Source organism: Emydura macquarii, unplaced genomic scaffold, assembly GCF_026122565.2.
Source record: "Emydura macquarii macquarii isolate MOO-44397 ecotype Brisbane River unplaced genomic scaffold, CSIRO-AGI_Emac_v2 contig_1790, whole genome shotgun sequence".
NCBI classification, from domain to species: Eukaryota; Metazoa; Chordata; order Testudines; family Chelidae; genus Emydura; species Emydura macquarii.
This window is the reverse complement of record NW_027131927.1, coordinates 22588899-22603365: the sequence shown is the minus strand read 5'-3', so window position 1 is coordinate 22603365 and position 14467 is coordinate 22588899. Positions and strand designations below refer to the sequence as shown.

At 43.0% G+C, this 14467-nt stretch overlaps 1 protein-coding gene across 9 annotated transcripts in view; it reads left to right on the top strand.

The window, feature by feature from the left end:
* The window catches only part of WDFY3 (WD repeat and FYVE domain containing 3), a 325380-nt gene that overhangs the window by 43982 nt on the left and 266931 nt on the right, over positions 1 to 14467 (top strand). Inside the window, exon 2 of one of the 9 annotated variants that reach the window (XM_067557105.1) lies at positions 6919 to 7010. The exons of the other annotated variants lie outside the window; for them this stretch is intronic. The gene's annotated coding sequence lies outside the window, so the exon portion shown is untranslated. The remainder of the gene's footprint in view (positions 1 to 6918; positions 7011 to 14467) is intronic. 9 annotated transcript variants of the gene reach the window in all.

Genomic DNA, 14467 nt, shown 5'->3' with positions numbered 1-14467 from the left:
CACAAGAGGAGCAAGTTACTGCAACAGGGAACCTTATTGAGGAGCGGAAACTTACTTTGTGAGCAATCAGGTTGTTTTCTAATTTCAGAAAAAATGAGATTTCATTTTAATATTTTCTGATAAAAGAGTAATGTGAATTTTGTAAAAGTTCTATAACCAGCAATGAAAACAAAATGACAGAGTTGGAGAACATTAATGGCTCTTTTTTGCACTGGCAGTTTCTAGATAGCGCTAACTGCACTATTAAAAATTGCATGTTGATTGCACATCTATATTTTGATATGAACATTTGTGAATGAAAAATTTAATAAGAGCACAACAGCCGTACTGGATCAGACTAATGGTCCATCTAACCCAGTATCCTGTCTTCCGACAGAGGCCAATGCTACGCTATTGAGGGAATGAACAGAACAGGCAGTCATTGAGTGATAGATTCCCCTGTCATCCACTCCCAGCTTCTGGCAGTCTAAGGTTTAGGGACAGCCAGAGCATGGGCTTGCATCCCTGACCATCTTGGCTAATAGCCATTGATGGACCTATCCTCCATTAACTTACCTAAATGTATTTTGAACCCAGTTATAGTTTTGGCCTTCACAGCATCCCTGGCAATGAGTTCCACAAGTTGACTTTCTGTTGTGTGAAGTAGTACTTCCTTTTGTTTGTTTTAAACCTGCAGCCTATTAATTTCATCTGGTGATCCCTAGTTCTTGTGTTATGTGAAGGTGTTAATAACACTTATCCTCTTTCTTCATATCATTCATGATTTTATAGACCTCTATAATATCCCCTCTTAATTGTCTCCTTTTTAAACCAAACAATCCCAGTCTTTTCTGATCTCTCCTCATAGAGAAGCTGTTCCATACCCATACTCATTTCTGTTGCCCTTCTCTGTACCTTTTCCAATTGTAATATATCTTTTTTGAGATGGTGTGACCAGAACGGCATGTAGTATTCAAGGTGTTGGTGTACCAGGGATTTATATAGTGGCATTATGATATTTTCTGTCTTTTTATCTATCCCTTTTCTAATGGTTCCTAGCACTGTTAGCTTTTTTGACTGCTGCTGCACGTCGAACAAGTATTTTCAGAAACTTATCCACAGTGACTCCAAGATCTTTCTTGAGTGATAACAGCTAATTTAGATGCCATCATTTTGTATGTATAATTGGGATTATGTTTTTCAATGTTCATTACCTTGGATTTATCAGCATTGAATTTCATCTAGTATTTTTTGTTGCCCAGTCATCCAGTTTTGTGAGATCCCTTTGTTAACTCTTCAGTCAGCTTTGGACTTAAAAAATCACTCAAGATAGTTATCATCTGCAGATTGCCATCTGACTGGTTACCCCCTTTTGCCAGATCATTTATGAATATTTTGAATAGCATTGGTCCCGGTACAGATCCCTGGAGGGCACCACTATTTACCTCTCTCTATTGTGAAAACTATCAATTTATTCTTACACTTTGATACCTGTCTTTTAATCAATTACTGATCCATGAGAGGACCTTCCCTCTCATCCTATGACTGATTACTTTGCTTAAGACTTTGATGAGGGATGTTGTTAAAAGCTGTCTGAAAGTCCAAGTACACTATAACTACTGGATTACCCTTGTTCAGTTGTCTTTGACCCTCTCAAAGAAGTCTAATTGATTGGGGAGGCATAATTTCCATTTATAAAAAAGCTGTGTAGATTCTTCCCCCAACAAATCATGTTCATTGATGTGTCTCATATTTCTGTTCTTTACTATAGTTTCAACCAATTTGCCTGGTACAGAAGTTGGGCTTACTGGCCTGCAGTTGCCAGGATCGCCTTTGGAGTCTTTTTTTAAAAAATTTGTATCACGTTCCCTTTCTCCAGTCATCTGGTGTAGAAGCTGGTTTAAATGATTAACTGTGGTATGTAACCAATCGTTAGTGCTGCAATTTCATAGTTGAGTTCTTTCAGAAATCTTGGGTGAAAACCATTTGGTCCTGGTGACTTATCTCTGTTTAATTAATCAACTTGTTCCAAAACCTCCTATTTACATACCAATCTGGAACAGTTTCTCCCATTTGTCACCTAAAAAGAATGGCTCAGATATGAGAATATCCCTCACATCCTCTGCAGTGAAGACTGATGCAAAGAATTGATTTAGTTTCTCCAGTCTTCCTCGAGTGCACCATTAGCACCTTGAAAATTCCACTGATTATTTGATAGGCTTCCTGCTTCTGATTAATTAAAAAAATTTTTTTGCTGTTTTTTAGTCTTTTGTTAGTTTTTTTTTTTTTTGTAATTCTCTTTAAGGTTGGTTGTTCTTTAGAAATTGCCACTTCATGCATTGCATAGGTTTTTAGACTGAATTAGAGTATAAATTCCTTTAGTGGAAGCATCATTATGTTTGTTTGGCATTTGTTGTATTTACTTTTTCATAATGTACTAGCTACTTGGTTTTCTTAGAAAACAGTAAGAACTAATACTACATAAGTTCAGAGTATGATCTTAAATGTAGCACATAGTTACAATGGAAATCAGCTAGCAAAATAGTTTGAAAAGGGAATGAGAGAATAAAATTGCTGGTAGAATGAAGGATGACTGTTATTGGAAATTACAGAACAGGTGAAGGGAAAAAACACCATGAAAACCATTACAGGAGTAATAACCAGATTCAGAGTTGGCGCACAGTGTACATATGTAAACAGGACTGCACTAGAGAGGCATTTGATAAGATAGAGATGCAGACCTTAAGAATGATTCTTGCAGATGGATAAAGAAAGAGAGGCCTCATTTCCTACGGAAATTTGAGTTAAGGACATGTCCCCCACTATTTGAAAGAAACCATCACAGTTAGATTATAAAGTCTTTGAGTGCTTGATTGGGTTTATTAGGAAGGTGTAAACTGGCGACATGGCCTGGCAGAAGCATCACGACCCTTCCTCGGGCCCAGACTCCAAGGAAGGCCACAGCGCCTTGCTCTATGTAGAAAAGCTAGCGGGATACAAGTCTTTAGCCCTGGTCCCCAGGTGGGGCGGGCTATCTGTGGTGTCTGTAGCCCCCGGCCCTCAAGTGGGCAGGGCAAGCAAAGTAGTCTATAGTCCCCGGCCCTCAGGCAAGGCGGAGCTATGAAGGCAGTCTGTTGCCCCTGGCCCTCAGTCAGGGTGGGGCAGGCAAAGTAGTCTCTAGCCTCCAGCCCTCAGGCAGGACAGGCTGTTAACGCTCAGTATCCTCTGGCAGGCAGGTTCAGAGGAGCCAAGCACTCCTGGGGTGGCTAGAGAAGTAGGGAGGGGAATGCAGGCCCACCCGACTCCACTGCTTCTCAGCCCAAGGCCTGTCAGTGGCAGAGAGGCTTGCCACTGAGTCAGCGGGGCTCCAGCCGCAACATGCTGACTGGTTCAACCACAGACTCAGCCAAACTATAGTCGGCTGTCCCTGGGCTACTTTCTCCCACCCTGCACCTGAGTATCTGCAGCCAGGGGTCTTCCTCCAAGTCTCTGGGGTAGACAGCCATCGGGAGTCCCACGAGTTCCTCACCAGCAGCCGGCGGCAGGTCCAGGAACTCCGCAGGGCTGTCAGTGGATGGCAGCTCCTCCGGGTCCCAGTGGGTCCTCTGGCACACCGGGCTAAGGTAGCTCCAGTGGGTCCCCGGCGATGGGCAGTTCCTCTAGGTCAGGGTGAGCCTCAGGGGCGTTTTTCCCCAGTCAGCGGCCTTTGGCGGCCCTCCCCAGTCACTAGGGCCCAGTGGCTCAGGCAGGTCTTGGAGGCTCCGGTTAGTGGAGTGTTTGTTCTTCACAGCTGTGAAGTCTGGGTCAGGCCCAGACTGCAGCATCGGGAAAGGCACGTCTTTCTCTAGCAGCAGCTTCCTACCCGACTGAGCTGCTAGGCTGGCCTTTTATACTTCCCCTTCCTGCCTCTCTTCTCCTGGGGTAGTTGGCCTGCAGGGTCCTGATCTGCCCAGTGAGGTCGTTGCGACCCTTCCTCGGGCCTAGGCTCTGAGAAAGGCAACCGCGCCTTGCTACAGAAGGCAAATCCTTCCCCCTGAAAACATGAAAGATTGTTTAAACATAGAGCTTGACTAAAAGTCCTCTGTTTCACATTACCATAACTGAATGTAGTCTCCAAATTTTATTCAAATAACTTCCTAAGACTATTAGAGTTTTTAGTAAAATATTTGTTAACTTTTACAGAGGAAACATTTTTTTCTCATTTCTTTGAGTTCCTGTCTCTGAACCCAAAGTTCCCACAAACTTCAGACTGTGTTGGCATATGAACACACATTTTGATAAAATCTCTGACACAGACCATAAACTCCCAATTACTCCCACAAGCAATCTCACACATTCTGATAACATCTCAGACATAGTCCATTTCTGATTATTTTTAAAGTCAAACACTTATTCAAGATCACTTAACTAATCTTCACCAAATGTATCTAGTGGAACTCTCTTAAGTTCTGTCAGCTGCTTCCCTTTTCCAGGGTTGCCTTGCTCATTTACCAGCTCTACTCCTTACAGTGACCATAGGATGTAAGGTTTCTCCAGTGCACCATGAGGAGCTGGCAGTGTAGAGAGGACATTAAAAAGTGAGGAAGGATGTCAGGAATTGAGGGTGAGAGAAGAGCATGGAGGGAGTGGAGATTATGCTCGTGGGGATGTGAAGTGGGAGATCATAGTGAAGCTGCAGGTATACTGTATCTGAGGATGCAGGTTTCTTATTGTTCAAAATATAAATATTTAGTTCTCTGAAATCCATATGCTGACTCAGATGGTCTTGAAATTTGCTGTGGTGGGTGTGTGCAGTGTACTGTTAGTGGTCCAAATTTGGAGTGATTTGAGCAAGAAGTTCCTGAGATACTCCCCTAAAATAAATCATGTGTTTGGAAGAATCAGGTGACTTTTGTAATGCTTTTTTGCACATATCAGCGCCCAGACTATGGCTGCTTGGGATTTATTTTGGGTAGAGCACAGCATCCACTGCCCTTTTGGGCATGTGTGTGTTATATTGAAGAAGTTATTCAGGGTTAACTTGAGTACTCCAGGTCAGAGCATCAGTAGTTTGGCCAAAAAGAATGAAATGTACATGTGCAGCCAAGACTCAGGTGATCTCTACAATGCCTTGCAGTTAGGATGGTGGAGGTTCTTTTTCGTGTTTTCTTCAAACGGGATTACATTAATGCAAATTAGGAACCTTTTAATTTGTATCCACAACATCCATGCAGGAGAGTTACACTGCAGCACATGGTTGCACACTGCTATTCACAACCCCGTAGTCCATACTGTGGGATATTGTAGACAAGCCGGAAGGGTCCTTTAACAGCGAAAGGGTTCCGCGTAGTCTGTCACATTAACAGAATGTCTCAAGGAGACACAGTGTGGTCAATGAACTTGAACTACACCCATGCACTGTGGTTTGGAGCCCTACCCTTGGCAACTTTCAAAGAACATGTGCTGTGCACGTTCCTTGCTGTATGTCTGCACTTTGCAGGGGCCCTTTTGAAAGTTTTCTCCTGAGACCAAAATTTCTGGTTTAAAAGAATGATAATTAGAATGCTCTATAATCCATATGCTGATATTGCTCAATGGTCACTAAGTTAAGGTTGTGTTGCAGGGGCGGTAACTCTTCATTTCCTCTACATTTTTGGAAGTTTGAGTGTTGCTGCAAATAGTTTTGAAAGGGCAGGCAGCACCACTTGTCAATCTTAACTCTGCCTTAATTAAGTTTTTGGACATTTAACAGAGGGTATAGCTTGTATTTGAGACTTGCTTCACCAAATCTCAGATGGCTCATTGGAGTGTAGCTCCTGTCTGACAAACAGTAGGCAATGGAGGCCATGTGTGTTGTGCACATTTTGTAGGTTTGTTGCTTAAATGCTATTTCTTTACTATTTATCAGAGTTCCCAATTGTTATGCTAACAACACAACTGTTCTTTTTAGAGTGGTGATTGAACTAGAAGTGAGGGCTCGAAGTTTTATATAGAAATTTGTATGTTATGTCTAACTTAACTAAAAAATCCCAGCAAGCTCCTGATTGAATCAGTTTGTTACTCACTCTACCCACGTCTACAGTGAAGAAATTTATGGTCATGTAGAATGATATTGGGAGAGAATGTGTTTATGCAGCCATTAACACTGAACTGTAGCTTTAATCAGACAGGTGACTGTGACTGTGTCGGAGTACATACAGTAATACTTAAAACTATGTGACTAACAAATATTTAGCTTCAAACATCCCTCTGAGCTAGCTAAGCTTTATTAATGCCAGAACACTCTCAAAGCCTTAAAGGGTAGTGCAACTGTTATGCTGTAATTTTTTACCTCCATGCATTTAGTTCCCTGAAAGTTTTCCTATTCCTTTAAGCTTTAACCTGTGTGTAAAGGAAAAACAAATCTTTTAATTGTATTTTTAATTTTTTCCAACTATCTTAGTTTTGGGTGACCATTGATATCATGTGTTGGCTTGCTTCCATCTGTCTCTGAAATCTTAGGAGGGAATCTGATACCCATTTTGCAGTTGGATAAATTGAGGTGTAAAAGGTAGGCAGCATCTTGAGGGTCACAACGAATCAGTGGCAGAGTTGGGAATAGGACCCATGTCTCCTGGTTCCCATTCCTCTGCTATAACTACCAAACCTCATTTACTCCCTATGTGAAATATTCTTGCTGGTCAGAGATTACTACTGTACTAATTAAAACAGAAATTTGGGCTTGCCAAGCAACGTAACTCTGCTACTGAGGTGTTCGCAATCATTTTTATTTTTTTAGTGAGGTCTTGCTGTTCATTAAAGGTAATGATTACAATTCTTGTGAAAGAGACCAAGTAAAGACCTGAGTTTGTGACCTCCCAAGCAGTGCTGGGAAATGCTGCTAGTAAAATGGCAAAACACTAGTGTGGTGCTGGTGGTTTTAATGCTAACCTTTTTCCATTTTATTTTTGTATTAACTAGTGGGAGCACGACTGGTCTTGGAAAAAATACTAGGAATGGAATGGACCATGTTCTCATGAAGTTAATACCTGTGATCCGGGAATGCTATAGAGGTCAGTGATTGGGATAGGGAAGGGGAGCTGTGTATGTTTAAGAGTTTTTTCTAGAATTGCTTTGGATTTGTAATTGCCACATGCAGTTGTTTGAGATTTGATTTTTGCATGCAGCCTGGCAGCTGCAAGGGCTTTTTCCCCATCAGAGAGAAGGGAAAAGTGTATAAACTTCAAACAAAAGCAAATCTAAAATTAGCCTACCAAAACATTTAAGTAAGGTTAAGGTGCTGACTTAATCCTACAAAAGCATTAGAAATATAGTTAAGTCTGCAGTTATTCAATTAACATATTACACTGGCATTTAAACTTCCATGTGCTCAAAGCCACTGATCCAGGACAGTTGGACTAGACTCTGAAGTTCTTAATTGACAGGCAGCAATGCTAATGGAATACCCTCTGGACACGTTAATGTTTTCTCAGCCTGCCAAGTTGTACTTCTCATTTTGAGAAGTATCATCTTCTTCTGTTTATAATAATCTATAAAGAAAAGAGAAGACAGGAAATGCCCATACTGTGGGAAGTTTAATATTACTTGAGCCAAAGAGAAGATATATCAAAGTAGCTTGTTTTTTTATTTAAAATCATAGAAACATAGGGCTGGAAGGGACCTCAAGGTCATCTAGTCTATCTATCCATGCTGAGACAGGATTAAGTATAACTAGACCTTCCATGACAGGTGATTGTTGAATCTGTACTTAAAAACCTCCAATGATAGGGACTCCACAACCTTCCTAGGTAATTTATTCCAGGATTTATCCTTAGAGTTGGAATTTTTTTTCTTAATATATAACCTAAACCTCTCTTGCTGTAAATTAAGCCCGTTGCTTCTTGTCATACCCTAAGTAGACACAAAGAACAATTGATCGTTGTCCTTTTTATATTAATCTTTTTACAGATTTGAAGACTGTTATCATTTCCCCCCTCAGTTGCCTCCTCTCTATATTAAACATGCCCAGTTCTTTCAATCTATCTCCATAGATCAGTTTTTAAGGGTATGTCTACACAGCAAAAAGAAAAACCCTCAACAGTGAATCTCAGAGTCAGCTGACTTGAGCTCATGGGACTCATGCTGCGGGTCTAAAAATGGCAGTGTAGATGCTTGGGCTGGAGCCTGGGCTCTGAAACCCAGCACGGGAAGGTGGGGGGGGGGGGGTGAGGGTCTTGCAGCTGAGCCTGAATGTTTACACTGCTGGTTTTAAGCCTGTGGTGCGAGCCTGAGCCAGTTGACCAAGCTCTGGGACTTGCTTGAAGAAGAATCTGCCTTGGAGTTTTGTTCTTTTAAGACTTCTAACAGTATGTTCCACATGTTGTCCTTCTCAGATTTTGGAAGGCACTTCAGATTCTTAAACCTTGGGTTGAGTGCTGTAGCTATCTTTAAAAATCTTACATAGGTACTGAGAAATCAGAAATAAACAGTGCAGGGGAAAGGTCCGTTTGTAGGATACAAGAGGTCAATGAGGCAGTGATGAGGCTTACTTTTATTAACTAAAAGATTTTATTTTAACCAAAAGATAGGAAAGGTGGAAAAGAACCCCCCTTGCTCAAAAGGTATAAAATGCACCAATTACAGGGGGTCTGTGAAACTTACAATCAACAGCTAACAGCTGAGAACCAGCAGCTAACAAGTAAGGATATCTGATTGACAAGCAACAAGTAACAAGTAGCAACTCACAAGTATCAAACAACAGTGTTCAGTTAATAAGTAACAAACTACAAAGAGATTATACTTACAAAGATTAAGCAAGGATACATTACATTGGCCAGTTTCAGTTCACGTTTGCTTTAAATTCTGCAAGCGGGGGAGAGCCGCTGTGGATGATCAGTTCACAGCGAAGCGAGCTAGGGAAGATGCATCAGCCCGCCAAACCGACACGCCCAGGAGATACACAGGGTGCCAGGTGAGATTCAGTTTCTCTCCGCCTTCTGCTACCTGGGTTTAAACTTTTATAGTTTCCTGTGGTCAACAGGGTTAAGCTCCATTGGTCACTATTTGCTGCATGACCTTTTAAGGTCATGGCTCAGTGTTTAGCCAACCAGGTGTTCATGATTTTCCCGGGCAGAGGCTGACCAGGTATGTGTGGGACGTGCGGTTGTACTGCTGAGTCAACCCTCCCCATGCTGCTTCTAGGGTGGCATGGATATAGTGGCGTGGCAAACGCCATTTTATAATTCTGTTCCCACAGGTACCTTCTTTGCGTTTTGTTAAATCTGCAGTGAAAGTGTTCTTAAATTGAACAATATGTACTGGGTCGTAGTCCAAGATTGCCATAACATGAAATATATGGCAGAATGCACGTAAAATCACAGAGCGGGAGACATACAGTTCTCCCCCAAGGAGTTCAATCACAAATTTAATCAACTTTATTTTTTTAACAAATGTCATTATCATGGAAGAATGTCCTCTGAAATGGTGGCCGAAGCATGAAGGGGCATATGCATGTTATCATATCTGGCACATAAATACCATGCAATGTTGGCTACAAAAGTGCCATGCAAACGCCTGTTCTCACTTTCAGGCAATAGTGTAAACAAGAAGTGGGCAGCATTACCTCCCATAAATGTAAACTAACTTGTTTATCTTAGCGGTTGGCTGAACAAGAGTAGAACTGAGTGGACTTGTGGGTTCTAAAGTTTCACACAGTTTTATTTTTGAATGCAGTTATGTAACAAAAAAATCCACGTTTGTAAGTTTCACTTTCATGATAAAGATATTGCACTATAGTACTTGTATGAGGTGAATTGAAAAATACTATTTTATCTTTTTTACAGTGCAAATATTTGTAATAAAAATAGTCTAAAGTGACCGCTATGCACTTTGTATTCTGTGTTGTAACTGAAATGAATATATTTGAAAATGTAGAAAACATCCACAAATATTTAACTAAATGGTATTCTATTATTGAGAGCGAGTGTGATGCTTCTGAGAAAAAGGCAAATGTCATTCTGGGGTCTATTAACAGGAGTGTCACACATAAGACATAGGAGGTAATTGTTCCGCTATACTCTGCACTGATGAGGCCTCAGCAGAATTACAGTGACCACACTTTATGAAAGACATGAACAAATTAGACTCCATAGGAGAGCGACAAGAGAGATAAGAGGTTTATGGTGTATCTAACAGCAAAAAAGACTAGATTCTTCTTCGAGTGCACTGTAGGTACGGCAGCACCTTTGTGTCTGGAGACAAAGATCTTCAATAGTAGTGCCTGTCAGACTGCACATGTGCATCTCCCCTGCCTTGCGCAGTGCGTGGGAAGTATGTATAGTGCTTTGCAGTCCGACTGCCCTCAGTTCCACCTCTACTGCCTGTTGTGTGGAACAGAACCCTTAGCAGTGCTGATGTTTTGTCTTCTCCTTAGATAGTTCTGTAGTAGTTTCTCCCTTAGGGCATTAATTCTTCATTTTTTTTCCTCCTCCTTCCTTCAATATTTTTTTATTAGTATTAATTTTTCCTACTACTTTGTTTTAATTTGTAGAACCCTGCAGTCTTTAGTATAGTATAGATTTCCGTTTTCCCGCTTCCCTTCCATCCCACTTGGGAAGCTATTACCTCACCCTTATGCCCAGTTCATAAAGTGCATCTCCTGCATGGCCACCTTCCCAATGGGGGATGGCCATGCAGAGTGCATTTGTTATTTGGGAGAGGAACACATTCCTCAGAAATGCTCCCACTGCCTTGATTTGAAACCCAGAGCAAGGAAGGACAGGGACATCAGACATCAAATGGCTCCTGATGGAGAAGTCCCTTCCTCTAGCCTCCGATCCCAGCTCACACTGCTCCCTGAAGAGGCCCTCACAATCATCAAGATCGACTACAGACCCTCACTCTCCATGCCTGAGTAAATGGAAAAAGATCCTCTGACCAGGCTGAGGGTAAGAGGAGAACGGCCCCCTCTTTAATCCCTGAGGCACAAATCCCAAGAATGCCATCCCTGGCTAGATCGATGGCGTCGGTGGTTTCTGACAAAGGGCAGGGTGCTGCAAAGAAACTGAGTTCCTCAGCCTCTAAGACAAGGTCAAAAGACCATAGGGCACATCACCAGCTATCTGCACCACCTTCTATTTGCAGTGATCAGAGTGAGCCCTGGACCTCATCTGTAACTCCAAGACCCTTCATGGCTCCAAAACAGCAGACGGCACTGATGTCGGCACTGGCTAAGACCTCGGCACTGATGAAGACGTTGGCACTGACCTCAACCATTGATATGCCATTGCCTCTGAAAAAAATATCTGGCGCCATCTGCTGGCTGTGCTGAATAACACCACGGCACTGTGTATGACAGCAGCACTGTTGATGCCACATGCACCACAGGAGTTCAGATACATATCAGAGGTAAGACCATCTGATACTCTGGAGTCTCCATTTAAATGAGACTTACCTCAAGTCTTACAGTCACCTGAGTCACTTCACTCTCTGTGATAGCATTGGCTCCCCCCCCCCCCCCTTCCCAAGTGATGCAGAGGAAGAGGAGGAGTATGCTGAATCTATTGCCCCATCAACATAGGGGCAAATAGCACTGGCTTTGCAAATTTACCCTTCAGCACCACAGGATACCCAATCCTCCCTGGATGCAACCGCACATTCCTCTTCTACCTAACAGGCTATACTGAGATCCTTAGGCCATGTATAGGGCTCAATTTGGTAACCCACCAGCACAGCAGATACAATATCCTCCATCTATTCCATCCTCAACAAACTCACGACCTCCAGATGTACAGCCTCCACAAGCGCAACAGGAATAACCAGTACAGGAGCATGAAGAGGAACATGAGGACGATCAAGAGGAAGAGGCACCACCGGCCCTGCACTTCTCATCATCCTCACCTGATAAAGTCATCATGTCACTGCCTCCTACTGCGGTCAGTGATGTTAGACGTTTTCAGGACTTGTTCTGCAGTGGCAGACACTTTGCATGTCCAGTTAGAGGAGGTTAAAAAACAGCAGCATGAGCTGACTGACATTCTCCATATCTCCTCAGCAGCAATCTTTTATGGCAGACCCCGTCCCATCTACATGCAAATGTGCAGACAGAAAATACTGTGTAAAAGCAAAAGAACACAGCAGCCTGATCCATTGCTATCGTGGTAGTAAAGCCTCCTGATTACATCTCTCAAGATTCCCTAAGGAGAGGTACAAACAACGGTTGAAGACCTACCATTTGAAGGAGCGTACCGATAATGCACAACCCTCGCTAATGGATTCCCAAGCTACTCTCTGGGTATACACACTCCTTAGCCAAAGAGGAGATCAGAGAAATACCAACTTCTCTCAAGATCCCAGCCTCAACCTTATTATCTGCATTGGTAGTTCAACAACCAACACCTCCATCAATGCCCTCCCACTAATTGCAGACAGCCTGCTGCACAAGGGGCAACGTCTCATGCACCTTCCAACAAACAACAATTTTGAAGGTGTGGTCGAGGGCCCAGGAACATCCCCTCTGTTCCACCTTTCCCCACCATCTGTGACATCAAAAGCAGACGACCAGTTTGGCAACTGTTTAGCTCCATTCCTGTCATCTTGAATGCTTATCACTTCGGACAAATGTGTCCTGGAAATAATCAAGGAAGGATATTCAATCCCCTTCCTAACTATGCCATCCTGTCACCCCTCCTCCTAGTCCTCCTTCAGGGACCCTCATGAGCCCATCCTCAGGAAGGAAGTAAACCATCTTCTGCAACTGGGAGCCATAGAGCCAGCCCCTATACAATAAAGGATGAGGATTCAATCCCCACTACTTCCTGGTTCAGAAAAAGTCTGGCAATTGGTGTCCCATTTTGGATCTTCGCAACTTAAACAAGTTGGTCAAACTGCAACGATTCACCATGGTCACCTTCTCCACCATCATACCAGCTCTGGAACAGGGGGACTGGTTCTCGGCCCTGGACCTACAGGATGAGTATTCCCATATCACCATATATCCCACTCACAGACTCTTCCTATGATTCACAGTGGTGAGAATCACTTTCAGTACAAAGTAACACCTTTCAGCCTATCAATGGCACCGTGAGTTTTCTCCAAAGTAGTTTCAACTCAGTTGAGAAAGATCTTCCCAAACTTGGATGATTGCCTCCTCAAAGCTCCATCCGAGGCCGAAGCACTCTGAAGGTTCACCCATCGATGAATGTTTTCAAAAGCTTAAATCTCCTTATCAACCTTGAAAAATCCATCTTGAGACTGGTGCAAACATTGGAATTCATTGGCGCTCAACTTGATGCCATATAAACAAGAGCATTTCTGCCACCTCACAGGTTCACATAGCCATAACAGACCTGATCACAAACTCATGAGTGTCTCCCCAGATTACAGTATACACATGTCTCCAGCTCCTGGGACATATGGTAGCAGCCACTTGTGTTGTCAGACATGCAGTGTTACATATGCGAAGTCTCCAGGCTGGCTCTGCACTGTGTACCTTCCTCAAAAACACAGCATGAGAAACTATTGTCTATGCCGAGACAAGTCAAGGACTCGCTGCTCTGGTGGACACATCTCAACAACATTTGTGCCAGGGTCCCTTCCTCACCTGCCATGATTTTAATCACAGATGCCTCCCTCATTGGCTGGGAAGCACACATGCTCGAACACAAGATACAGGACAGATGGACTCCCACTGAATCCACTCTTCGCATCAACCTCTTAAAACTAAGAGCGGTTGACATTTCTTACCACTCCTCAAACATCAGACAATTTGAGTGATGACAGACAATCTGGCCTGCATGTACTATATCAACAGACAGGGAGGAGCGAGATCCCATTCTCTGTTTGGAAGCAATCAAGTTATGGAAATTTTGTATCCAAAACAACATCTTCCTTTCAGCTGCATACCTCTCTAGACATCAGAACATCATGGTGGACACTTTGAGTAGGACCTTTCTCATGAACACAAATGGGAACTAAACACGAGAGCACTCAAACCCATGTTCCGTCAATGGGGCCATCCTACCATAGACCTGTTTGCCATCCAACAGAACACCTGTTGCCCCCAGTTTTGCTCAAGAGCAGGTCTGGGACAAGGATCAATGGGGGACACTTATATCATGACTTGGAATGTACAACTACTGTATGCATTCATTCCTTTTCTCCTCCTGTTCCAAGTCTTATGCAAACTACAGGAAGACCGATCTCACATCATGCTAGCAGCCCCAACATAGCCTCGACAAGTATGGTACATCTATCTACTTTGTATGATGCTATGCTGGCCTATCAATCTTCCTCCGGCATCATGGCGCCTTTCACCGGACACTGGATGTGTTCGTCACCCCAACCCACAAACACTCCATCTGAAAGCGTGGCTCCTTCTTGGTTCAGGGGTCTGGAAGTAGCCTGCTCTGACACAGTAAAACACATCTTCTTATGTAGCAGATGTGACACCACGCACATACACACACAAATGGACTAGATTCCAACATTGGTGCGTCCCTAGGCACATCAAGGCAGCTCATGCCCCGTTACC